Below are 26,686 nucleotides of genomic sequence, written 5' to 3' on the forward strand. Positions count from 1 at the left end.
CCATATCTCCTCCTCCTTCTCTCTCTCTCCATCTCTCCTCCTCCTCTCTTTCCCATCTCTCCTCCTCTCTCTCTCCATCTCTCCTCCTCTCCTCTCCCCATCTCTCCTCCTCATCTCTCCTCCTCCTCCTCTCTCTCCATCTCTCCTGCTCCCCTCTCCCATCTCTCCTCCTTTCTCCCCATCTCTCCTCCTCCTCCCTTTCTCATCTCTCCTCCTCTCTCTCCATCTCTCCTCCTCCTCTCTCCCATCTCTCCTCCTCTCCACAGCTCTCCATGTCTCCTCCTCTCTCTCCCTCCATCCATCTCTCCTCCTCCTCTCTTCCATCTCTCCTCCTCTCTACTCTCTCTCCTCCTCTCCTCCTCCCCTCTCCTCCCCTCTCTCTCTCTCTCCATCTATCCTCCTCCTCTCTCTCTCTCCATCATCTCAGACAGAATAAAGACACCTTCCCAGATAGCATCACTTCCTAGTTCATTTCCTCCAGTAGGGCATAGACACAGGAAAGAAGGAGGAGGAGAGGTCGAGAAGAAGGGAGGGAAGGAGTCATTGAAAGATTGAGGGAAGGAGAAAATGAACAGAAAGGCGGAGAGAGGAGGAGGGCGGGAATTGGAGATGGAGAGAAAGATGGAGAGACGGAAGGGGGGAGGGAGAGATTGAGAGAGGTCTGGAGTATGTCTCTCTGTAATCGTGTTAGCTGGCAGCTCAAGGCCTGGCCTCTCCAGCTGTTCAACACAAACACACGCACACACACACACGCGCACACCACCTGTGTCTGCCTGATGGACAGCTCATTCATCACAATTAACCAATTACAGCCTCTGCCTGCATGACTGAGCCCGCCCCCCACCAGAAAGAGAGAGAGGATTAGAAATAGAGGTGGCCTGTAGGGGAAGCAAATGTTCTTTAAAGGAGAAAGGATTGGGGTGTGTGTATACCTTGAATGTGTGTGTGTGTGTGTATCTGAAGTGTTGATGGCCGCTTCCTGGCTGATGACGCTCCATCAGTTGTTTCTCCAGAGAGAAACGTCTCCTGTCCTTTGCCTCTCTCTTAGCTTCAGTTTCCTGGAACTGCACACACCCGCACACATACACGCGCACACGCGCACATACACACACACACACACACACACACAGGGAGGCAGGGGGAGAGGAAAAGGTCAGTAGATGGATTCAATGTTGTGAATCATCAGAACAGTTCACAACAGAAAGAGACAGAAAGAGACAGAAGGAAAGAGGAATAGAGAGAGAGACAGGAAGAGAGAGGGATAGAGAGTGTGAGAGAGAGAGAGAGAGAGAGAGAGGAATAGAGAGAGAGAGAAGTGATCACTTCTGTTCCCCTCCATCCCCTGTGACAGGGTTAAAGAGAGGAGAGAACAGGAGGGGAAAAGAGAGAGAGGGATAGAGAGAGAGAGAATAAGGGAAATGAAGAAAAATTGATGAAATAAACTGAAATCATCTCTCTGGTTCCCCTCAAGTCACCATTAGCAGCCGTGTTCCTGTCTGCCTGTCTGCCTGTCTGCCTGTTTGGCTACCTAAATGCCCCCCCCCCCCACGCTATAGGAGGCACTGTGGCTGGGAAGAGCGAGCACGCCCTCCTTTCTGTCTGTCTGTCTGTCTGTCTGACTACCCGACTGTGTCTGTCTGTCTGACTATCTAACTATGTGTGTGTGTGTGTGTGTGTGTGTGTGTGTGTGTGTGTGTGTGTGTGTGTGTGTGTGTGTGTGTTACAGTGCTGAGAACACAGATAGGGGGATTAAGAAATTCACCTGGCTCTTTACACTCGTACCTGTATGAGGGCTGAGAATGAAAACGTTTATGATGGCTATGTTTGATGTACAGTTAGCCTGCAAGATGACCTCCTGAGTTGTTCTGAACAGAACTGTTAGTTTATTGTGGAGAGAACTGGCCATTGAACACACACCTGAATGCACTCGTCCTTTCTATGAGACCAAAGCCCTCATCCATTTCTCTGAATTGTGTAATGAAAGCATAACACTGTAAGATACTATTTTATAACTTAGCTAGTCATTCTGGCAATAGAACAAGCTTTCAAATGATGCCCACCTGACCCAGATTGTGATTTATAATGGACTGTTTTGGGATTCTGTAAACAACAACAGGAATTGTGTGATGGCGGGGATGCAGGGTTGTGTTCCAAACAAAACACCTACAAGTGTGCTTGCTCTAGTTCCTCCATGGTACAGGTAGGAGAGCTAAAACAAATAGTTGAAGACTCTTCTTTGAGTCATAAAAGTGCATTGAAATGACTTAGGAACTGTGACCACTTTGGAGAGGGGTGTGTCCACTTGGAGAGGTGTGTGTCCACTTGGAAAGGTGTGTGCACACTTTGGAGAGGTGTGTGTCCACTTGGAGAGGTGTGTGTCCACTTGGAGAGGTGTGTATCCACTTGGAGAGGTGTGTGTCCACTTGGAGAGGTGTGTTCACACTTTGGAGAGGTGTGTGTCCACTTGGAGACGTGTGTGTCCACTTGGAGAGGTGTGTTCACACCTTGGAGAGGTGTGTGTCCACTTGGAGAGGTGTGTGTCCACTTGGAGACTCCAGTTAGTCCTCTCACTCAAACCCTTGTCATTGTCTCATGTTGCACCTACCCCACATTTCCCAAGAACATTCTGATCATGTTACTGAACGTATCCAGAGTATTTTCACATTTCGTTATCAACAAATGTGGTGAAAAGTCCAGTAAATGTAAAATGCACATCAAATCAACAGTGTTTGGATTCAGTCGTGTGTCAGGTGGACGGTTGTGTCCTCAACTTTGGTCTAATCATTATTTCTAAATGGTTCCCTTTCAATTTCCTCGTTATGCTTTTCATATTTCTACTGTACGAAACATTTCATTTAGCCCTATCCATATAGGCCAATTCTCAAGAGTGTAAAGGGTTAACCTTTCAGCCCTTTCTGAAGAGCCAGGTATTAGTTTAACCACTAAAGACAATCCCTTTAACATGCTGACACAACCATATCCCTTTAAGACAATACCACTATGGCTCAGTGTGAAACAGAGTATTGCATATGGTGATAGCTATCCTAGCCCTTTTCTTGGCTCGGTGGAAGTTCCCCAATGTAGAGATAAATCTATCAAATAATATTGAGATTGATAAGATGTGCCTAGGTGCTAGGGGAAGTGTCCAGGTTCTAGGGGAAGTGCCTCAGGGCTAAGGCAAGTGTCTAGGGTCTAGGGGAATTGTCCAGGGTCTAGGGGAAGGGCCTCGTGGCTAGGGGGAGTGCCTAGGGGCTAGGGGAAGTGCCTCGGGGCTAGGGGAAGTGTCTAGGGTCTAGGGGAAGTGCCTCGGGGCTAGGGGAAGTGTCTCAGAGCTAGGGGAAGTGCCTAGGGGCTAGGGGAAGTGCCTATGGACTAAGAAGTTTGATTTGGGATGTGCATACCATTGCCTCATCCTTAAACACATCAACCAACACTAGTTCTGCTGAACCCCTTTTAACCTCCACTAGCCTGGAACAGCCTTTTACACCCCTCAGAGATAATAGCACCAGTCACTCTCCGGTCACTCCCCTTTCACTCCCCGGTCAGTCCCCTGTCACTCCACGGTCACTCCCCTGTCACTCCCCTGTCACTCCCCGTCACTCCCCTGTCACTCCCCGGTCACTCCACGGTCACTCCCCTGTCACTCCACGGTCACTCCACGGTCACTCCACGGTCACTCCCTGGTCACTTCCCTGGTCACTCCCCTGTTGCTCCCCGGTTACTCCCCTGTCACTCCCCGTCACTCCCCTGTCACTCCCTGGTCACTTCCCGGTCACTCCCTGGTCACTCCCCGGTCACTCCCCTGTTGCTCCCTGGTCACTCCCCTGTCATTCCCTGGTCACTCCCTGGTCACTCCCTGGTCACTCCCCTGTCACTCCCTGGTCACTCCCCGGTCACTCCCCTGTCACTCCCCTGTCACTCCCCAGTCACTCCCCTGTCACTCCCCGGTCACTCCCTGTCACTCCCCGGCCACTCCCTGGCCACTCACTTGCCACTCCCTGGTCACTCCCCGGTCACTCCCCGGTCACTCCCCGGTCACTCCCCTGTCACTCACCGGTCACTCCTCTGTCACTCCCCTATCACTTCCCACTGGGGTGTCTACATCTGTGTGTGCTTGTGTTTTTCCCCAGTGGGGTGTGTGTGTGTGTGTGTGTGTGTGTGTGTGTGTGTGTGTGTGTGTGTGTGTGTGTGTGTGTGTGTGTGTGTGTGTGTGTGTGTGTGTGTGTGTGTGTGGGTGTGTGTGGTGGGGTGGGGTGTGTATGTGGGTGTGTATGTGTGTGGCGTGTGGTGGGGTATGTATGTGTATGTGTGCGGTGTGCGGTGGGGTGTGTGTGTGTGTGGGGTGTGATTTTTGTGTGTATGTGTGTGGTGTGTGTGTGTATGTGTGTGGTGTGTGGTGGGGTGTGTATGTGTGGGGTGTGTGGTGTGTGGTCGGGTGTGTCTCCCAGTGGGGGGATGCAAATGTTTCCAGGGTGGAAGTGCTGACTCGTGCCGAGGAGGCTGGTTGTAGCTTCCCACTCCTGCAGAAGTGTGTGTAACTCTCCCTCCTTGGCGTAGGCGCTGGCTGTGTGTCCTAAGGCATTAGTCTGCAGGGGGTTGGCACCTGCACAGAGAGAAAGAGAGAGAGAGGTTAGGGTTAGGGGTCAAAGGTTAGGGGTCAGACTGCAGCATTTGGACTGCCCCACAGGGGAGAAAGATGGGTCATATGCCACAGCAGCAGGAGGGTACAGTATATCAGTCACAGATCAACACACAGATCAACACACAGATCAACACACAGATCAACACACAGATCAACACACAGATCAACACACAGATCAACACACAGATCAACACACCGATCAACACACAGATCAACACACCGATCAACACACAGATCAACACACAGATCAACACACCGATCAACACACAGATCAACACACAGATCAACACACAGATCAACACACAGATCAACACACAGATCAACACACCGATCAACACACAGATCAACACACAGATCAACACACAGATCAACACACAGTTCAACACACCGATCAACACACCGATCAACACACCGATCAACACACCGATCAACACACAGATCAACACACAGATCAACACACCGATCAACACACAGATCAACACACCGATCAACACACAGATCAACACACCGATCAACACACAGATCAACACACAGATCAACACACCGATCAACACACCGATCAACACACAGATCAACACACAGATCAACACACAGATCAACACACAGATCAACACACAGATCAACACACAGATCAACACACAGATCAACACACAGATCAACACACAGATCAACACACAGATCAACACACCGATCAACACACCGATCAACACACCGATCAACACACAGATCAACACACCGATCAACACACAGATCAACACACCGATCAACACACAGTTCAACACACCGATCAACACACCGATCAACACACCGATCAACACACCGATCAACACACAGATCAACACACAGATCAACATACCGATCAACACACAGATCAACACACCGATCAACACACAGATCAACACACCGATCAACACACAGATCAACACACAGATCAACACACCGATCAACACACAGATCAACACACAGATCAACACACCGATCAACACACCGATCAACACACAGATCAACACACCGATCAACACACAGATCAACACACCGATCAACACACCGATCAACACACCGATCAACACACAGATCAACACACAGATCAACACACATCAACACACCGATCAACACACCGATCAACACACAGATCAACACACCGATCAACACACAGATCAACACACAGATCAACACACCGATCAACACACAGATCAACACACAGATCAACACACCGATCAACACACCGATCAACACACAGATCAACACACCGATCAACACACCGATCAACACACCGATCAACACACCGATCAACACACCGATCAACACACCGATCAACACACAGATCAACACACAGATCAACACACAGATCAACACACAGATCAACACACCGATCCACTGGCCCTTCAAGGAGAAAGAGACATATGCCGGAACACACAGCAGGACATTATCACACTAAAGGACTGAGCTGACCTCAGGAGAGATGGCACGTGTTACAGTATATATGTGTGTATCAGTGACTGAGAGTGTGTGTGTGAGAGTGTGTGTGTCAGTGATTGAGAGTGTGTGTGTGAGAGTGTGTGTGTCAGTGACTGAGAGTGTGTGTGTGAGAGTGTGTGTGTCAGTGACTGAGAGTGTGTGTGTGAGAGTGTGTGTGTCAGTGATTGAGAGTGTGTGTGTCAGTGATTAAGAGTGTGTATGTCAGTGATTGAGAGTGTGTGTGTGAGAGTGTGCGTGTCAGTGATTGAGAGTGTGTGTGTCAGTGATTGAGAGTGTGTGTGTCAGTGATTGAGAGTGTGTGTGTCAGTGATTGAGAGTGTGTGTGTCAGTGATTGAGAGTGTGTATGTCAGTGATTGAGAGTGTGTGTGTCAGTGATTGAGAGTGTGTGTGTGAGAGTGTGTGTGTCAGTGACTGAGAGTGTGTGTGTGAGAGTGTGTGTGTCAGTGACTGAGAGTGTGTGTGTGAGAGTGTGTGTGTCAGTGACTGAGAGTGTGTGTGTGAGAGTGTGTGTGTCAGTGACTGAGAGTGTGTGTGTGAGAGTGTGTGTGTCAGTGATTGAGAGTGTGTGTGTCAGTGATTAAGAGTGTGTATGTCAGTGATTGAGAGTGTGTGTGTCAGTGATTGAGAGTGTGTGTGTCAGTGATTGAGAGTGTGTGTGTGAGAGTGTGCGTGTCAGTGATTGAGAGTGTGTGTGTCAGTGATTGAGAGTGTGTGTGTCAGTGATTGAGAGTGTGTGTGTCAGTGATTGAGAGTGTGTGTGTCAGTGATTGAGAGTGTGTATGTCAGTGATTGAGAGTGTGTGTGTCAGTGATTGAGAGTGTGTGTGTGAGAGTGTGTGTGTCAGTGATTGAGAGTGTGTGTGTCAGTGATTGAGAGTGTGCGTGTCAGTGATTGAGAGTGTGTATGTCAGTGATTGAGAGTGTGTGTGTGAGAGTGTGCTTGTCAGAGATTGAGAGTGTGTATGTCAGTGATTGAGAGTGTGTGTGTCAGTGATTGAGAGTGTGCGTGTCAGTGATTGAGAGTGTGTATGTGAGAGTGTGCGTGTCAGTGATTGAGAGTGTGTATGTCAGTGATTGAGAGTGTGCGTGTCAGTGATTGAGAGTGTGTATGTCAGTGATTGAGAGTGTGTGTGTGAGAGTGTGTGTGTCAGTGATTGAGAGTGTGTGTGTCAGTGATTGAGAGTGTGTGTGTCAGTGATTGAGAGTGTGTGTGTGAGAGTGTGCGTGTCAGTGATTGAGAGTGTGTGTGTCAGTGATTGAGAGTGTGCAAGTCAGTGATTGAGAGTGTGTGTGTGAGAGTGTGCGTGTCAGTGATTGAGAGTGTGTGTGTGAGAGTGTGCGTGTCAGTGATTGAGAGTGTGCGTGTCAGTGATTGCGAGTGTGTGTGTCAGTGATTGAGAGTGTGCGTGTGAGAGTGTGCGTGTCAGTGATTGAGAGTGTGCGTGTCAGTGATTGAGAGTGTGCGTGTCAGTGATTGCGAGTGGGTGTGTCAGTGATTGAGAGTGTGCGTGTGAGAGTGTGCGTGTCAGTGATTGAGAGTGTGCGTGTCAGTGATTGAGAGTGTGTGTGTGTGAGTGTGTGCGTGTCAGTGATTGAGAGTGTGCGTGTCAGTGATTGAGAGTGTGTGTGTGAGAGTGTGCGTGTCAGTGATTGAGAGTGTGTATGTCAGTGATTGAGAGTGTGTGTGTCAGTGATTGAGAGTGTGCGTGTCAGTGATTGAGAGTGTGTATGTCAGTGATTGAGAGTGTGTGTGTCAGTGATTGAGAGTGTGTGTGTGAGAGTGTGTGTGTCAGTGATTGAGAGTGTGTGTGTCAGTGATCGAGAGTGTGCGTGTCAGTGATTGAGAGTGTGTATGTCAGTGATTGAGAGTGTGTGTGTCAGTGATTGAGAGTGTGCGTGTCAGTGATTGAGAGTGTGCGTGTCAGTGATTGAGAGTGTGTATGTGAGAGTGTGCGTGTCAGTGATTGAGAGTGCGTATGTCAGTGATTGAGAGTGTGCGTGTCAGTGATTGAGAGTGTGTATGTCAGTGATTGAGAGTGTGTGTCAGTGTGTGTGTGTGTGTGTGTGTGTGTGTGTGTGTGTGTGTGTGTGTGTGTGTGTGTGTGTGTGTGTGTGTGTGTGTGTGTGTGTGTGTGTGTGTGTGTGTGTGTGTGAGAGAGAGAGAGAGTGTGTGGCAGTGAGGGATGCTGGTTGTGTTGTCAGTAAGGGTGTGTGTTTATCTGTTATGTGTGTGTATGTTTACCTGTTGTGTGTGTGTGTGTGTGTGTATAATCGATGCCGTACATGGTCGTAGTGTCGGTGTGAGCGAAGACCAGCGAGATTAATCGGCATGGTGATTATAGATAAAAACCTAAACGCCGTCCTGCTCTCAAACCAATCGATCGCAATGATAAAAAACATAAAGGAAAAAAGCAATATAACAGCTGACACACACCCTCACAGCTCCCCTCACCTACCTCACACACTCTGCCCCCCTTTCCAACATAATAAATAGCATCATTTAGGCCTTTAATATCAGCCCAACCCTCTGGGCCAAGGATCAACCCTAACGACCACTAACCCTCAGAGAGAAAAAGAGAGCGAGAGAGATAGAGAGAGAGAGAGAGAGAGAGAGAGAGAAATAGAGAGATAGAGAGAGAGAGGGGGGAGAGAGATAGAGAGAGAGAGAGAGAGAGAGAGAGAGAGAGAGTTACACACACAGATTCACACACAAACAAACCATAACTATATTGAAACAGATGCAACACAACTAATGCAGTACATCCATGTTACAAAACCCCCTTTATTAGGTCCTGCTTCATTAGTAATGCCTATTAGGAGATGTCTACCTCCCTCCCCTCTCCCTCTGTTCTTCTGTTCCTTTCCCTCTCTATTTCCAGTGCAGCTGGTTAGACAGGGGTCCTGCTAGTCTGTGTGTTTTTGTGTGTGCCCCTGAGTGTGTAACCCCTCTGGTCAGGGCCATGCTCCGCTCCATTACTCTCTGCCAGGCCTGTGGGGCTCTGTGTGGAGCCTGGGGGCTGGGTAGAGAGCTTCCCCAGGCAGGTTGAAGGCTGCTGGGGCAGGGGCCGGCTTGAGGTGGGCCTACAGACGGTGATGGATGGAGGCCTGAGACTAAGGGCCAACTGATGCCAAGAGAGCAAGCCAACGCACAAGGATCACACACACAGGGGAAATAAACACACACACACATCTACCAATACGCAGGCACATACACACACACACACATGCAAGATTTCATCACTGACAGCTGTTATTCATCATGTATGTTTTATTACAGCTCTACTATCAGAGGGTGGATGGGAGGAGAGGAGGAGAGGAGAGGGGGATGAGAGTAGAGGAGAGGGGGAGGAGAGGAGGAGAGTGGGAGGAGAGCAGAGGAGAGAAGGAAAGGGGAGGAGAAAAGGAGAGGAGGAGAGGGGGAAGAGAGCAGAGGAGAGGAGTAAAGGGGGAGGAGAGCAGTGGAGAGGAGGAGGAGAGCAGAGGAGAGGAGGAGGAGAGCAGAGAGGAGGAGGAGAGCAGAGGAGAGGAGTAAAGGGGGAGGAGAGCAGAGGAGAGGAGGAGGAGAGCAGAGGAGAGGAGGAAAAAGGGAGGAGAGTGTGTGTGTGTGTGTGTGTGTGTGTGTGTGTGTGTGTGTGTGTGTGTGTGTGTGTGTGTGTGTGTGTGTGTGTGTGTGTGTGTGTGTGTGTGAGCAAAAGAGAGGGAGGTCACAGATGGATTCTGATTGCCTGCGATAGCGGTGCCGGTCAGGCGTGGTCAGGTCGTCTGGGCAACAACATCTTTAATGTGATTGGTTAAGAATGAATGTTTTTGTTTTGAGAAATGTATCCATTTTATTAGTACATTTAAAAATGTATCAGAGTCAGAAGGGGGGTGGTGGGGGGTGCTATTCCATTAGGTGAGTAGAATTTGTTTAAGCACTTAGATTACTGATTCTCCCCCCCCCTTATACTCAGTTTGAGGAAGAGAGGGAGAAAGATTAAGAGACGTGTAATCCATCATAAACATAACATTATTCCTGCAACTCAATCATGACAGTGTTTGTGTGTGTGTCTGCATGCGTGCACATCTTACCTAGCATTTAAGACAGTGGTTTAAGATTGTGGGATTTATTTGGACATTCTTGGGATTTGCAACAACTTTCCACATAACAGCTATTATTTTGATCCATTAATTAAGTGCAGTTTAGCGACTTCCTCATACCAAATGGCAACAATATTTTTTATAAACAATCGCTCTTCAGTTCAATCTCCTTCTAAATTAGTCATCATCTTTATCCAGACTTCACATTCAATATATATACTTAACCCCTCCCCCCAATACTACTAAAATACTCATATAAATCACATCACACACACAGTCTCTCTATTTTCCTGTGGTGTTGCCCCAGGCCAGGCTCTGTGAGAGGGTCAGAGTTCAATTAGGGCTGGAGGGCGGAGGGACTTACTTGTTTAAGACCCACTGGTGTGTAGAGAGAGAGTAGGAGGGAGGGACGTTCTGCCCTGGGGGAGTGTGTGTTTGGTAGAGGAGCTGAGTCAATGACAGGTGCTGGCACAGAAATACAATCAGTCACTTCCTGTCCATATCAAGGACATGATGCACACTGTGCATGTGTGTGGATGTGTGTGTGTGTGTGTGTGTCTGTGCGCGTGTACGTGTGTGTGTATGTGCGTGACTCACCATTCTCCAGCAGCATGCATACAGCGAGTGGGTCAGTGGAGAGCGTTGCGTAGCGTAGGGCTGTGCAACCACGGAAACCAGCCCTGCTACTTAGCCTGCTACTAAATTCATCCTCCCTGGATACCAACACTCACACAGAGAGAGAGAGAGAGAAAGCGAGGGGAGAGAGGGAGGGGGGAAGGAGAGAGAGAGAGAGAGAGAGAGCGAGAGGGGGGGAGAGAGAAAGCGAGGGGAGAGAGGGAGGGGGAATGAGAGAGAGAGAGAGAGGGGGGGAGAGAAAGCGAGGGGAGAGAGGGAGGGGGAATGAGAGAGAGAGAGAGACAGAGAGAGAGAGAGAGAGAGAGAGAGGGGGAGAGAGAGAGAGGGGGGAGAGAGAAAGCGAGGGGAGAGAGGGAGGGGGGAAGGAGAGAGAGAGAGAGAGAGAGAGAGAGAGAGAGAGAGAGGGGGAGAAAGCGAGGGGAGAGAGGGAGGGAGGAACGAGAGAGAGAGAGAGAGGGGGGGGGGGAAAGTGTGGGGAGAGAGGGAGGGGGAAGGAGAGAGAGAGAAAGAGAGAGAGAGAGGGAGGGGGGAAGGAGAGAGAGAAATAAATAAAAGTAAGGAAAGAGAGATGAATAAGTCAATTGTAAATTTCTCTGTTTCTGCAGAATTATGAGAATCAAACGAATTGTTGCATCAGAGAGAATCTGTGACGTTTCTACTTTAAAAATAAAAGCATCAACCCTGATAGTGTGTTCAACAACACTGGGTCAAAACATTAACCCTGATAGCGTGTTCAACAACACTGGGTCAAAACATTAAACCTGATAGTGTGTTCAACAACACTGGGTCAAAACATTAACCCTGATAGCGTGTTCAACAACACTGGGTCAAAACATTAACCCTGATCGTGTGTTCAACAACACTGAAACAAAACATTAACCATGCAAGCGTGTTCAACAACACTGATACAAAACATTAACCCTGATAGTGTGTTCAACAACACTGATACAAAACATTAACCCTGATAGTGTGTTCAACAACACTGGGTCAAAACATTAACCCTGATAGTGTGTTCAACAACACTGGGTCAAAACATTAACCCTGATAGTGTGTTCAACAACACTGAAACAAAACATTAACCCTGATAGCGTGTTCAACAACACTGGGTCAAAACATTAACCCTGATAGTGTGTTCAACAACACTGGGTCAAAACATTAAACCTGATAGTGTGTTCAACAACACTGGGTCAAAACATTAACCCTGATAGCGTGTTCAACAACACTGAAACAAAACATTAACCCTGATAGTGTGTTCAACAACACGAGATCATTTGGTGTGTTCAGCAACACTAGATAATGTGTTGTAATGATACTCTCTCTTCTAGTTTTCTTCATTAGACACACACAGCCCTTCCTTCTCTCGCGCCATCCCTCTTTCTACCCATCCCTTTGTTTTCCCCTTCCAACCACCACTCGTCATCCTCCCTGCCTCTCTTTTCTCCTACACCCTCTCCATCTCTCTCATCGGCTCCCTCCATCTCTTTCCCTGGAACTTTGTCCCTTCACTACCATCTTCTAACCTACCTCCCTCCCTCCCTAACCTTCCTCTCTCCATAGCCTCCCCGCTTCCCTAACCTCCCTCCCTCCCTAACCTCCATCCCTCCCTCCATAACCTACCTCCCTTCCTCCCTCCCTAACCTCCCTCCCTCCATAACCTACCTCCCTACCTCCCTCCCTCCCTCCATAACCTCCCTCCCTCCCTCCCTAACCTCCCTCCCTCCATAACCTACCTACCTACCTCCCTCCCTCCCTAACCTCCCTCCCTCCATAACCTCCCTCCCTAACCTCCCCCCCTCCATAATCTCCCTCCCTCCCTCCCTAACCTCCCTCCCTCCATAATCTCCCTCCCTCCCTCCATTACCTACATCCCTCCCTCCCTTTCTCCATCACCTAATCCCCCTCACTTTCTTCCTATCCCTCCCTCCCTCCATCACCTAACCCCCCCTCTCCCTCTCTCCCTCTCTCTCTCTGACAGGCTGGCTGGTGTGTATATGGATGTCTGAGAGGGATAATCACAGCAAACTCAATAAAGCGTTGCGCAGGCCCGGCTAGCCCATCTATCAGCGCGCGTCAGGGAAATGTTTCCCCGCGCAACGCCACCCCTCGTGGACCCAAACCTGACAGCTATATAAATGTGTGCAATATACATATCACATATAAATATGTCTGCAGAGCCAGCAGAGGCTGAGGGTCTGTGTGTGTGTGTGTGTGTGTGTGTGTGTGTGTGTGTGTGTGTGTGTGTGTGTGTGTGTGTGTGTGTGTGTGTGTGTGTGTGTGTGTGTGTGTGTGTGTGTGTGTTTCCACAGGAAACAAATAAAACACAACGCCACCACCAGAAAATAAATAAATAAATAAAATAATAAATAAATAAATACAATTATGGAACGAATGAAACGCTTACATATATGCAAATATGGGAGGGGCTCATAATGTCTGTGTCTTCAGTTAGAATTCATCTATGTAATAACAAACTAACGACCAGAGCCCAGTGTGGGTGTGTGATATCTATCTATCTATCTATCTATCTATCTATCTATCTATCTATCTATCTATCTATCTATCTATCTATCTATCTATCTATCTATCTATCTGTCTGTCTGTCTGTCTGTCTGTCTGTCTGTCTGTCTGTCTGTCTGTCTGTCTGTCTGTCTGTCTGTCTGTCTGTCTGTCTGTCTGTCTGTCTGTCTGTCTGTCTGTCTGTCTGTCTGTCTGCATCATCATCAAGTGTGTAAGATACACTCCATCTTGTTTCTGAGTTGGGGGTTTAGAGTTGGGGGTTTAGAGTTGGGGGTTTAGGAGGATGCTCTAGCTTGTCTCTGAGTTGGGGGGTTAGGAGGATGCTCCAGTTTGTCTCTGAGTTGGGGGTTAGGAGGATGCTCCAGTTTGTCTCTGAGTTGGGGGTTAGGAGGATGCTCCAGTTTGTCTCTGAGTTGGGGGTGTAGGAGGATGCTCCAGTTTGTCTCTGAGTTGGGGGTTAGGAGGATGCTCCAGTTTGTCTCTGAGTTGGGGGTTTAGGAGGATGCTCCAGCTTGTCTCTGAGTTGGGGTTTTAGGAGGATGCTCCAGCTTGTCTCTGAGTTGGGGGTTTAGGAGGATGCTTGGGTAGAAAATGGGTAGCGTAGACTCCAACCCCCTAACCCTCCAGTGTTGAGGGTGCTAGGGGACATTTCTGACCCGGTGGAGTCACCAACGCGTCAAACGACACACTTTTCCCATGGCAACGGAGTTCACCTTGACCCCAGCAACATTCCAGGTACCGTCTCTCAGTCTACACCTTCCCTCTACACCCTCCTCCACCCCGGAGGCCCGGACACAGATCTCCCCACTGGCGCACCAGACCCCTCATCCTGCCGCCACCACACACCCCACCATGAACAGTGATTGTGACATTGAGACATCTGGCCCGTGTTGTGTTGTGGTGTGGTGTACTGCATACTGAGTTTTCCTTACAACTAGCCTGGTCCCAGATCAGTTTGTGCTTTACAGCATGACAATAGTAATCAGAGGTGTTAGCTACTGCAGATACAGATCTGGGATCAGGCTAACCTGATAGCATCCTCACATAGAGATCTGGGACCAGGCTAACCTGATAGCATCTTCACATAGTTATATGGGACCAGGCTAATCTGTTTGCATCTTTACATAGAGATCTGGGACCAGGCTAACCTGGTAGCATCTTCACATGGATATCTGGGACCAGGCTAACCTGGTAGCATCTTCACATAGATATCTGGGACCAGGCTAACCTGGTAGCATCTTCACATAGATATCTGGGACCAGGCTAACCTGATAGCATCTTCACATAGATATCTGGGACCAGGCTAACCTGGTAGCATCTTCACATAGATATCTGGGACCAAACTAACCTGATAGCATCTTCACATAGATATCTGGGACCAAGCTAACCTGGTAGCTTTTTTCAGAGGATGATGATCTGGTTGTGTTTGTTTTGTCTGTCAGCACTCTCAGTGAGTGTCCAGGACAAAATGGTGTCTTGTGTTGTGTGTCTTGTGAGACATGAAGGCAGACGATTGGTGGTGATGATACTCAGAGAACCTATGATATCCCTATCCACTAGCCCTGTGGGAGAACCTATGATATCCCTATCCACTAGCCCTGTGGGAGAACCTATGATATCCCTATCCACTATCCACTAGCCCTGTGGGAGAACCTATGATATCCCTATCCACTATCCACTAGCCCTTTGGGAGTACCTATGATATCCCTATCCACTAGCCCTGTGGGAGAACCTATGATATCCCTATCCACTAGCCCTGTGGGAGAACCTATGATATCCCTATCCACTAGCCCTGTGGGAGAACCTATGATATCCCTATCCACTAGCCCTGTGGGAGAACCTATGATATCCCTATCCACTAGCCCTGTGGGAGAACCTATGATATCCCTATCCACTAGCCCTGTGGGAGAACCTATGATATCCCTATCCACTAGCCCTGTGGGAGAACCTATGATATCCCTATCCACTAGCCCTGTGGGAGAACCTATGATATCCCTATCCACTAGCCCTGTGGGAGAACCTATGATATCCCTATCCACTAGCCCTGTGGGAGAACCTATGATATCCCTATCCACTAGCCCTGTGGGAGAACCTATGATATCCCTATCCACTATCCACTAGCCCTGTGGGAGAACCTATGATATCCCTATCCACTAGCCCTGTGGGAGAACCTATGATATCCCTATCCACTAGCCCTGTGGGAGAACCTATGATATCCCTATCCACTATCCACTAGCCCTGTGGGAGAACCTATGATATCCCTATCCACTATCCACTAGCCCTTTGGGAGAACCTATGATATCCCTATCCACTAGCCCTGTGGGAGAACCTATGATATCCCTATCCACTATCCACTAGCCCTTTGGGAGAACCTATGATATCCCTATCCACTAGCCCTGTGGGAGAACCTATGATATCCCTATCCACTAGCCCTGTGGGAGTAATAGAGTAATAAAGTGCTGGCAAACTGACAAACATTGTGGGTTGTATGTGACAGAAAAACAACACTAAATCATGACCAACCTATGACTGCACAGAGTGTATGTGAATGTGTAAGGTTTAAAGGGAGTGTGTGAGAGTGTGTTAGCCTTAGTGAGAGTGTGTTAGCCCTAGTGAGAGTGTGTTAGCCATAGTGAGAGTGTGTTAGCCATAGTGAGAGTGTGTTAGCCCGAGTGAGAGTGTGTTAGCCCGAGTGAGAGTGTGTTAGCCCCAGTGAGAGTGTGTTAGCCCCAGTGAGAGTGTGTTAGCCCCAGTGAGAGTGTGTTAGCCCCAGTGAGAGTGTGTTAGCCCCAGTGAAAGTGTGTTAGCCCCAGTGAGAGTGTGTTAGCCTTAGTGAGAGTGTGTTAGCCCTAGTGAGAGTGTGTTCGCCCCAGTAAGAGTGTGTGAGAGTGTTAGCTCCAGTGAAAGTGTGTTAGCCCCAGTGAAATTGTGTTAATCCCAGTGAGAGTGTGTTAGCCCCAGTGAGAGTGTGTTATCCCCAGTGAGAGTGTGTTAGCCCCAGTGAGAGTGTGTTAGCCTGAGTGAGAGTGTTAGTCCGAGTGAGAGTGTGTTATCCCCAGTGAGAGTGTGTTAGCCCGAGTGAGAGTGTGTTAGCCCCAGTGAAAGTGTGTTAGCCCTAGTGAGAGTTAGTGAGAGTGTGTTAGCTCCAGTGAAAGTGTGTTAGCCTTAGTGAGAATGTGTTAGCCCTAGTGAGAGTGTGTTAGCCCTAGTGAGAGTGTGTTAGCCCCAGTGAGAGTGTGTTAGCCCCAGTGAGAGTTAGTGAGAGTGTGTTAGCTCCAGTGAAAGTGTGTTAGCCCTAGTGAGAGTCTGTTAGCCCTAGTGAGAGTGTGTTAGCCCTAGTGAGAGTGTTTTAGCCCGAGTGAGAGTGTGTTAGCCCCAGTGAGAGTGTGTTAGCCATAGTGAGAGTGTGTTAGCCCGAGTGAGAGTGTTTTAGCCCGAGTGAGAGTGTGTTAGCCCCAGTGAGAGTGTGTTAGCTCTAGAGAGAGTGTGTTAGCCTTAGTGAGAGTGTGTTAGCCCCAGTGAGAATGTGTTAGCCCCAGTGAGAGTGTGTTATCCCCAGTGAGAGTGTTAGTCCCAGTGAGAGTGTGTTAGCCCCAGTGAGAGTGTGTTAGCCTGAGTGAGAGTGTTAGTCCGAGTGAGAGTGTGTTATCCCGAGTGAGAGTGTGTTAGCCCGAGTGAGAGTGTGTTAGCCCCAGTGAGAGTGTTAGCCCCAGTGAAAGTGTGTTAGCCCTAGTGAGAGTTAGTGAGAGTGTGTTAGCTCCAGTGAAAGTGTGTTAGCCTTAGTGAGAGTCTGTTAGCCCTAGTGAGAGTGTGTTAGCCCTAGTGAGAGTGTGTTAGCCCCAGTGAGAGTGTGTTAGCCCTAGTGAGAGTTAGTGAGAGTGTGTTAGCTCCAGTGAAAGTGTATTAGCCCTAGTGAGAGTCTGTTAGCCCTAGTGAGAGTGTGTTAGCTCCAGTGATAATGTGTTAGCCCCAGTGAGAGTGTGTGAGAGTGTGTAAAGCCTAGTGAGAGGAGAAGGACTAAGTGCCTCAGTTTGCTAACTCATCTCACAATCAGATTGGTCTAGACACAGCCACCATCATATCAAACATGTGATGTTTCCACAGTACTATGTTATGGGCTATATGTATCTTGCCTAGTTTAATGATACATGATGTGATGTTTCCTACCTCAGTCTGTGTCCCTCACTCTCTCTCTTTCTGTTTACCTCTTTGATTACCTCTCTACCGTCCTCTCTCTTCCACCTGTTGTGGCTTTACCAAACAGCCTTGGGGAGGAAGGAGACTTCCGTCTCACCTGGCCAGACACACACCTACCTTGACCCCTCTGCCCAGCTGTCCACTTGTCTCACACGGTCTCCCTCTAAAGGCCTCAGGGAGGGGTGGGGGTCAGGGTCCTAACAGCCGGGTCTCTGTTTCATACCCCGTTTTGTCAGTGGGTTTTAGCCTAGATCCAGGTGTGGGCAATATCTTGGGTCAGAGTTAGTGTTCAGATCCATCCCACTGTGCTTCTCCTATGATTGAGCCGCTATATTCCCAGGTCTGTCTGTCTGTCCGGCAGTGTGATTTAAGTGTCACTGCCCCATAATCCTGTCCCATTCCCACCCCACACTCCCCCTAAAACCGATCATCTCACTCCAGGCCTCTCGCTCCCTCCCTCTCTCCATCCTACATCCTCTTGAGGAGGAGAGGAAAACTTGTATTCACATTTTTCCCAACGAGTCGCTCGGTTGGAACGGTCAACAGGCGTTCCACTCGGCCGAGCCCTCATTGTGCACGTGAATAAAGGGAGGGGAGGGAAGGATAGGGGGATGGAGAGAAAGAGAGATGAAGAGGGGGATTGTGTGTTAAGAGTGCAAACAGGGGGTACCCAGCCCATCCCTGCTTTCAGCCAGATCAAAGCTACTCACACACACACACACCCTCAACCCCTCACACACACACACACACACACACACACACACACACCCTCACCAACACACACACTCTCAACCCCTCACAAACACACCCTCAACCCCAACCCTTCACACACAAAACACACATCCTCACCAACACACACACTCTCAACCCCTCACACCCTCAACCCCAGCCCCTCACACACAACCTCACCAACACACACTCTCAACCCCTCACACACACTCTCACACACACACACACACACACACACACACACACACACACACACACACACACACACACACACACACACACACACACACACACACACACACACACACACACACACACACACACACACAAAACACACATCCTCACCAACAAACACTCTCAACCCTTCACACCCTCAACCCCAGCCCCTCACACATACATACACACACACAGTCCAAATCCCTACCTACATCCATAGCTAATTTAGGAAAGGGACAATTTTAGCTAGCTGGTTAGCTAGCCAGCAGAGGACAACAACACAACAAGTTGCAACAATTCAAGTTTTTCTGTCAATGACGTAGGCTCTCAATGGGATTTGATAGGAGTGATGCCAAATCCAAGCTGGCTTCCTTTGACACTTTTTATTGATGCACCAGGACCATTCACGGTAGAGCTCACTCCGTTCAGCTCAACTATTCCCAAACTAGAGTGCGCGCAATGTTGCCGGGGGTACACCAAATAAAAATGGGATTCACATTTAAAAAAAATCATAATTATAATAATAATTCTTCACCTTTTCAAACATTTATATTTTCCAACGGGGCTATACATTGCAAAAAAATGACATTAAACCATCTAGTGTTCAGCGTAATAAGAACACAATGTCAAATACAGGTAACCTAGTCAAATAATTAACATCCAATCACATTAACCGTTACTCTCTTGCAGGAATTCCACAAAAGTTCGTATGCAGCCAAACGTAGCTGCTGCTCATGTTGGTGTCTGTACTGATGGTGCAAAAGCCATGACAGGGAGACATAGTGGAGTGGTAACGCTTGTGCAAGCAGTTGCTCCCAACACCACTTGGGTAACACTGCAGCATCCACCTAGAGGCTCTTGCTGCCAAGGGAATGCCTGACAGAATGAAAGATGTTTTGGACACGACAGGGAAAATGGTTAACTTTGTTAAAACAAGGCCCCTGAACTCTCGTGTATTTTCTGCACTATGCAATGATATGGGCAGCAACCAAGTAACGCTTTTACAACATACAGATGTGCGCTGGTTATCAAGGGGTAAAGTATTGACACGTTTTTTAACTTGAGAGACGAGTTTAAAGTTTTCTTTACTGGCCATAATTTTCACTTGTCTGACGCTTGCATGATGACGAGTTTCTCACACGACTGGCCTATCTGGGTGAGGTTTTTTCTCCCTTGAATGATTTGAATCTAGGATTACAGGGGCTCTAAATTCAATGTGCGGGACAAAACTGAGGCTATGATTAAGAAGTTGGAGCTCTTCTCTGTCTGCATTAACAAGGACAACACACAGGTCTTTCCATCATTGTATGATTGTTTGTGTGCAAATGAACTCAAGCTTACGGACAATGTCAAATGTGACATAGCAAAGCACCTGAGTTGGGTGCACAATTTCGCAGGTACTTTCCCGAAACCGATGACACAAGCAACTGGATTCGTTATCCCTTTCATGCCCTGCCTCCAGTCCAGTTACCGATAGCTGAACAAGAGCCTCATCAATATTGTGCTTCTGTGAAAATTTAATCAGAAGCCACTCCCAGATTTCTGGATTGGGCTGCGCTCAGAGTATCCTGCCTTGGCAAATCGCGCTGTTAAGACACTGATGCCCTTTGCAACCACATACCTATGTGAGAGTAGTCACGGTCGTCCTCCTCTTCATCTGAAGAGGAGAGGCGAGAAGGATCAGAGGACCAAAATGCGTCGTGGTATGTGTTCATGATGAATATTTAATATAAGAAAGCACTGAACACTGAATACAAACTATACAAAAACAATAAACAAATAACGACCGTGAAGCTATAAATGAGACCTGTGCTTACACAAGCAACTAACATAGACAATCACCCACAAACAAACAGTGAAACCCAGGCTACCTAAGTATGATTCTCAATCAGAGACAACTAATGACACCTGCCTCTGATTGAGAACCATACTAGGCCGAAACATGCAAATCCCCAAATCATAGAAAAACAAATATAGACTGCCCACCCAACTCACGCCCTGACCATACTAAATAAATACAAAAACAAAGGAAATAAAGGTCAGAACGTGACAATGTGAGAGTGGATTCTCGGCCCTCACTAGCATGAAAACTAAATACAGGCACAGACTGTGTGTGGAAAATGATTTAAGACTGGGACTCTCTCCAATATAACCCGACATTGCAGTGTTATGTGTTATGTGCACAAACCACTGTATAATATGTGGGTAATATGCAGACCCACAGTGGTCAGTCACTATCTAGTGGCTGTGAGTGAGAATTCTACATCTATAGTTCTGTGTAGAGAGACAGTGGTCTCCGTGCTAAAGTCTGAAACATTTTCAAAAGTTCTGTAGTGTGTGTTTTCTCTGTCTTCACTGCAGCAGTGAGAGCTCACTGGGGGATTAGAGGACAGAAATAAACAGACGAGTGTCACCAACACACTGAAATATAGCACTCATAACACACACTCATACAGTGTACCACACACACACACACAACAAAGAGTACAGTGTGTCACAGTGCTAGTGTGCACAAGACAAGAACACATACTGTACATCAACATGGAACACAATGCGTTCATCAACACAAACATCCACACTTCATAAGTCAACACACCAGGCTACAGAACTCCGGCATTAAACGGACAGAAAGCATGGAGGGGAAGGGAGGGTATATATAAATGGCATGGAGAACAGGGTGTAGGGGTGAAAGGGTACTTCCTTTGATGCAGAGTGTGTTACCCATGTGTTAGCTGATTGCGTATAGGTCTCTTACTTTTTGTCAAGTTGCCCAAAGAGTTACTTATTGCAGCTGTAATACTGTGTGTGTGCGTGTGTGTGCGTGTGCGTGTGCGTGTGCGTGTGTCTGTGTGTGTGTGTGTGTGTGTGTGTGCGTTTGTGTGTGCGCGCGTGCGTGTGCGTGTGCATGTGCGTGCGCGTGTGTGTGTGTGTGTGTGTGTGTGTGTGTGTGTGTGTGTGTGTGTGTGTGTATTCAGAGACTGTGGGGTGGGGGGTTCAGTGAACTGGTGTCTGTAACTGCTGAGGAGGACCCTTCGTCTCACAGAGACATGGCCCATTGGCCAACCATGGCCAAATTAGATTCACCCCGCCTTAACCCTCCACCCCCTGAGCCTCTACCCCTCTCTGTGTATACAGGGATACAGAGGGGCTAATTGAATTTACAGGGTGCAGGCCAGGGGTGCAGGCCAGGGGGAGGGAGGGTTGAGGGGACATTAGTGGCCGTCTGGTGTGACAGGAGCATTCTTCACTTCTACTGTGGCAATATGTCTGTATGGGACAGGGTTAACACAGGAAGAGCATGACACGGACAGGGACACACACACTGCTGTCTCTCTGACCTGTGCTGGCAGTTCACAGCTGCCACCATGAGAGAGGTCCAGCCCAGACCATGCTGGTGGTTAGGCTCCACCCCCTCGCCCAGGAACAAGAAGAGGTTAAGACAGCTGTTCTGTTGCTAGGGTTACTATGGGTTTAACTACAGCCCTCATAGGTGCTACCAACAGACCCCGACAGGACCAACGTAAGATGTGTGTGTGTGCGTGCGTGTGTGTGTGTGTGTGTGTGTGTGTGTGTGTGTGTGTGTGTGTGTGTGTGTGTGTGTGTGTGTGTGTGTGTGTGTGTGTGTGTGTGTGTGTGTGTGTGTGTGTGTGTGTAGGTTGAGTTCTGTGCCTGGGGGGACGACATCGGGCTGTGTTATCTGAGAGGGAGCGGTGTGTTACTGTGTGTGTCGGGGTAACCCGTCTGTGTTCCGCTGGGGGACGGTGTCTGTGTTGACTGTAAACACACTGTGCCTCACTCTAACCTGCCCCCCCCCACACACACACTTCCCTCTATACCCCTGATCTCTAACTAAAACACTTAACACATCTGTGCAGTCTCATCTAGCCTACACCATCTGCCGCACCCCTGCAGAACAGAGTGTCAGGTAATCAAAACTCATGCACATATAGACACAGGTATTCACACACACACACACACGGTCACGCACGCACACACGCACGCACGCACACACGCACACACACACGCACACGCACACACACACACGATTAAACCTACACACACTTACGTGCGTAATGTGAGATAAGAGGACAGACGACATACTACTGCTACAATAACATGGCTGGTGCCCTTTTCAAATTTCTAACCCAAAAATTATATTTACACCATCATTTCATGGACTTTCACATACTTTATTTCTAGGACAGATGGAGATGCCCTCCTCCTGTGTCCTGTGCCGCCCCCCTCTGCACCCCGTGGCCCTCCTGCACATGGTTCTGGGTGACTGGGTTTGGGGGCGCTGGGAAACCAGAGGTGGGTGGGGTTTTTTGTTTCTGCTTATCCTGAGCCAATGTAGATGACACATACATTGTAGAGAGCGAGAAAGAGACAGACAGACAGACAGAAAGAGAGAGAGAGAGAGAAAAAAAGAGATAGAAGGAATGGTGTGAAAGATTGAAAGGGCGAGAGAAAGATTGAGAAAGATTGAAAGGGTGTGTGCACGAAAGAGGGTTATGCCTGTGAGTAGGCCTATATCTATTTGCTTCCTGTAGCACTAATTCCAAAAAGTTTAGGGACACTGTAAAGTCCATGGAGAATAAGAGCACCCCTCCCAGCTGCCCACTGCACTGAGGATAGGAAACACTGTCACCACCGATACATCTACAATAATCGACCATTTCAATAAGCATTTTTCCACAGCTGGCCATGCTTTCCACCTGGCAACCCCTACCCCGCCAACATCTCAGCACCCCCTGCAGCAACTTGCCCAAACCCTCCCCCACTTCTCCTTCACCCAAACCCAGACAGCTGATGTTCTGAAAGAACTGCAAAATCTGGATCCCTAAAAATCAGCCGGGCTAGACAATCTGGACACTTTCATTTATTTTTAATTTTTACATTTGACCCCTTTTTTGTGGTATTAGCGTGCACTGCACCTGGCAACCTTGGTTAGCGTGCACTGCACCCGGAAACCTTGGTTATGGTGCACTGCACCTGGCAACCTTGGTTAGCGCGCACTGCACCTGGCAACCTTGGTTAGCGCGCACTGCACCTGGCAACCTTGGTTAGCGTGCACTGCACCCGGCAACCTTGGTTAGCGCACACTGCACCCGGCAACCTTGGTTAGCGCGCACTGCACCTGGCAACCTTGGTTAGCGCGCACTGCACCTGGCAACCCTGGTTAGTGCGTCGCCCCACGGACCGGTCGGACCGGTCGCAGCCAGTTACAACAGAGCCTGGGCGCGAACCCAGGGTCTCTGCAGTACAGCTCCCTTAGCCACTGCACCACCCAGGAGGCCACGCAATCTGGACACTTTCTTTCTAAAAATTATCTGACGAAATTTTTGCAACCCCTATTACTAGCCTATTCAACCTCTTTTTTGTATCGTCTGTGATCCCCAAAGATTGGAAAGCGGCCGCGGTCATCCCCCTCTTCAAAGAGGGAGACACTCTAGACCTAAACTGTTATAGACCTATATCCATCTGCCCTGCCTTTCAAAAATCTTAGAATGCCAAGATAATAAACAGATCACCGACCATTTAGAATCCCACTGTACCTTCTCCACTATGCAATCTGGTTTCAGAGCTGGTCAATGGTGCACCTCAAGGTCCTAAACAATATCATAACTGCCATCGATTAAAGACAATACTGTGCAGCCGTCTTCATCGACCTTGCCAAGGCTTTCAATCATCGCATTCTTATCGGCAGACTCAATAGCCTTGGCTTCTCAAATGACTGCCTCGCCTGGTTCACAAACTACTTCTCAGATGGAGTTCAGTATGTCATATCGGAGGGCCTGTTGTCCGGTCCTCTGGCAGGCTCTATGGGGCCACAGGGTTAAATTCTCAGGCAGACTCTCTTCTCTGTATATATCTATGATGTCACTCTTGCTGCTGGTGATTCTCTGATCCACCTCTATGCAGACAACACCATTCTGTATACATCTGGCCCTTCTTTGGCCACTGTGCTAACAAACCTCCAAACAAGCTTCAAGACCATACAACACTCCTTCCCTGGCCTCCAACTGCTTTTAAATACTAGTAAAACTAAGTACATGCTCTTCAACTGATTGCTGCCTGGACCCTCCCGCCCGACTAGCATCACTACTCTGGACGGTTCTGACCTAGAATATGTGGACAACTACAAATACCTAGGTGTCTGGATGGACTGTAAACTCTCCTTCCAGACCCACATTAAGTATCTCCAATCCAAAATGAAACCTAGAATAGGCTTCCTATTTCACAACAAAGCATCCTTTACTCATGCTGCCAAACATACCTTCGTAAAACTGACTGTCCTACTGATCCTTGACTTTGGCGATGTCATTTACAAAATAGCCCCCAACACTCTACTCAGCAAACTGGATGTAGTCTATCACAGTGCCATCCGTTTTTATCACCAAAGCCCCCCATAATACCCAATGCTGCGACCTGTTTGCTCTCGTTGTCTGGCCCTCACTACATATCCGTCGCCAAACCCACTGGCTCCAGGTCATCTATAAGTCTTTGCTAGGTAAAGCCCCGCCTTATCTCAACTCACTGGTCACCATAGCAACACCCACCAGTAGCACGCGCTCCAGCAGGTATATTCCACTGGTCATCCCCAAAGTCAACACTTCCTTTGGCCGCCTTTCCTTCCAGTTCTCTACTGCCAATGACTGGAACAAATTGCAAAAATCTCTGAAGCTGGAGTCTTATATCTCCCTCTCTAACTTAAAGCATCAGCTGTCAGAGCATCTTACCAATCACTGCACCTGTACACAGCCAAACTGTAAATAGCACACCCAACTACCTCATCCCCATATTATTACTTACCCTCTTGCTCTTTTTCACACCAGTATCTCTACTTGCACATCATCATCTGCACATCTATCACTCCAGTATTAATACTAAATTGTCATTAGCTTGCCTCTATGGCCTATTTATTGCCTCCCTAATCTTCTACATTCTAATCTTCTACATTCTAATCTTCTACATTCTAATCTTCTACATTCTAATCTTCTACATTTACACACACCGAACATGGATTTGATCATAGATTCTTCTATTTTTTTTCTATTGTATTATTGACTGTACGTTTGTTTATGTATAACTCTGTGTTGTTATTTTTGTCGCACTGCTTTGCTTTACCTTGGCCAGGTCACAGTTGTAAATGAAAACTTGTCCTCAACTGGCCAACCTGGTTAAATAAAGGTGAAATAAAATAGAAAGAATCTCTGTGATGCAGTCTGACTGACCTCTACCACTCTTCTGCTGCCTGCCACATTGAACCCTTTTGTTACAAAAATAAAACATTAAAAAATATTATAAAAATATAATATTACAGTTGAAGTTGGAAGTTTACATACACCTTAGCCGAATACACTTAAACTCAAGTTTTTCACAATTCCTAACGTCTAATCCTAGTAAAAATTCCCTGTTTTAGGTCAGTTAGGATTACAACTTTATTTTAAGAATGTGAAATGTCAGAATAATAGTAGAGAAAATTATTTATTTCAGTATTTCTTTCTTTCATCACATTCCCAATGGGTCAGAAGTGTACATGCACTCAATTAGTATTTGGTAGCATTTAAATTGTTTAACTTGGGTCAAATGTTTCGGGTAGCCTTCCTCTAGCGTCCCACAACAAGTTGGGTGAATTCTGGCCCATTCATCCTGACAGAGCTGGTGTAATGGAGTCAGGTTTGTAGGCCTCCTTGCTTGCACAGGCTTTTTTAGTTCTGCTCACAAATTGTCTCTAGGATTGATGTCGGGGCTTTGTGATTGCTACTCCAGTACCTTGACTTTGTTGTCCTGTGCAGTTGCAAACGGTAGTCTGGCTTTTTATGGTGGTTTTGGAGCAGCGGTTTCTTCCTTGCTGAGCGGCCTTTCAGGTTATGTCGATATAGGACTCGTTTTATTTTAAATACAGATACTTTTGTTCTTGTTTCCTAAAGCATTTTCACAAGTACCTTAGCTGCTGTCCTGGGATTGATTTGCACTTTTTGCACCAAATGTGCGTTCATCTCTAGCAGACAAAACGCATCTCCTTCCTGAGAAGTATGACGGCTGCGTGGTCCCATGGTGTTTATACTTGCGTACTATTGTTTGTACAGCTGAACGTGGTACTTTCAGGCATTTGGAAATTGCTCCGAAGGATGAACCAGACTTGTGGAGGTCTACAATTCTTTTTCTGGCGGTCTTGGCCGATTT

At 47.9% G+C, this 26,686-nt stretch overlaps 1 pseudogene; it reads right to left on the bottom strand.

The window, feature by feature from the left end:
- The window catches only part of LOC135553455 (mitochondrial disaggregase-like), a 48,593-nt pseudogene extending 43,097 nt beyond the window's left edge, over positions 1-5,496 (bottom strand).
- Between the last annotated feature and the right edge of the window lie 21,190 nt (positions 5,497-26,686).

This window comes from Oncorhynchus masou, chromosome 13 (genome assembly GCF_036934945.1).
Source record: "Oncorhynchus masou masou isolate Uvic2021 chromosome 13, UVic_Omas_1.1, whole genome shotgun sequence".
Lineage (NCBI taxonomy): Eukaryota > Metazoa > Chordata > Actinopteri > Salmoniformes > Salmonidae > Oncorhynchus > Oncorhynchus masou.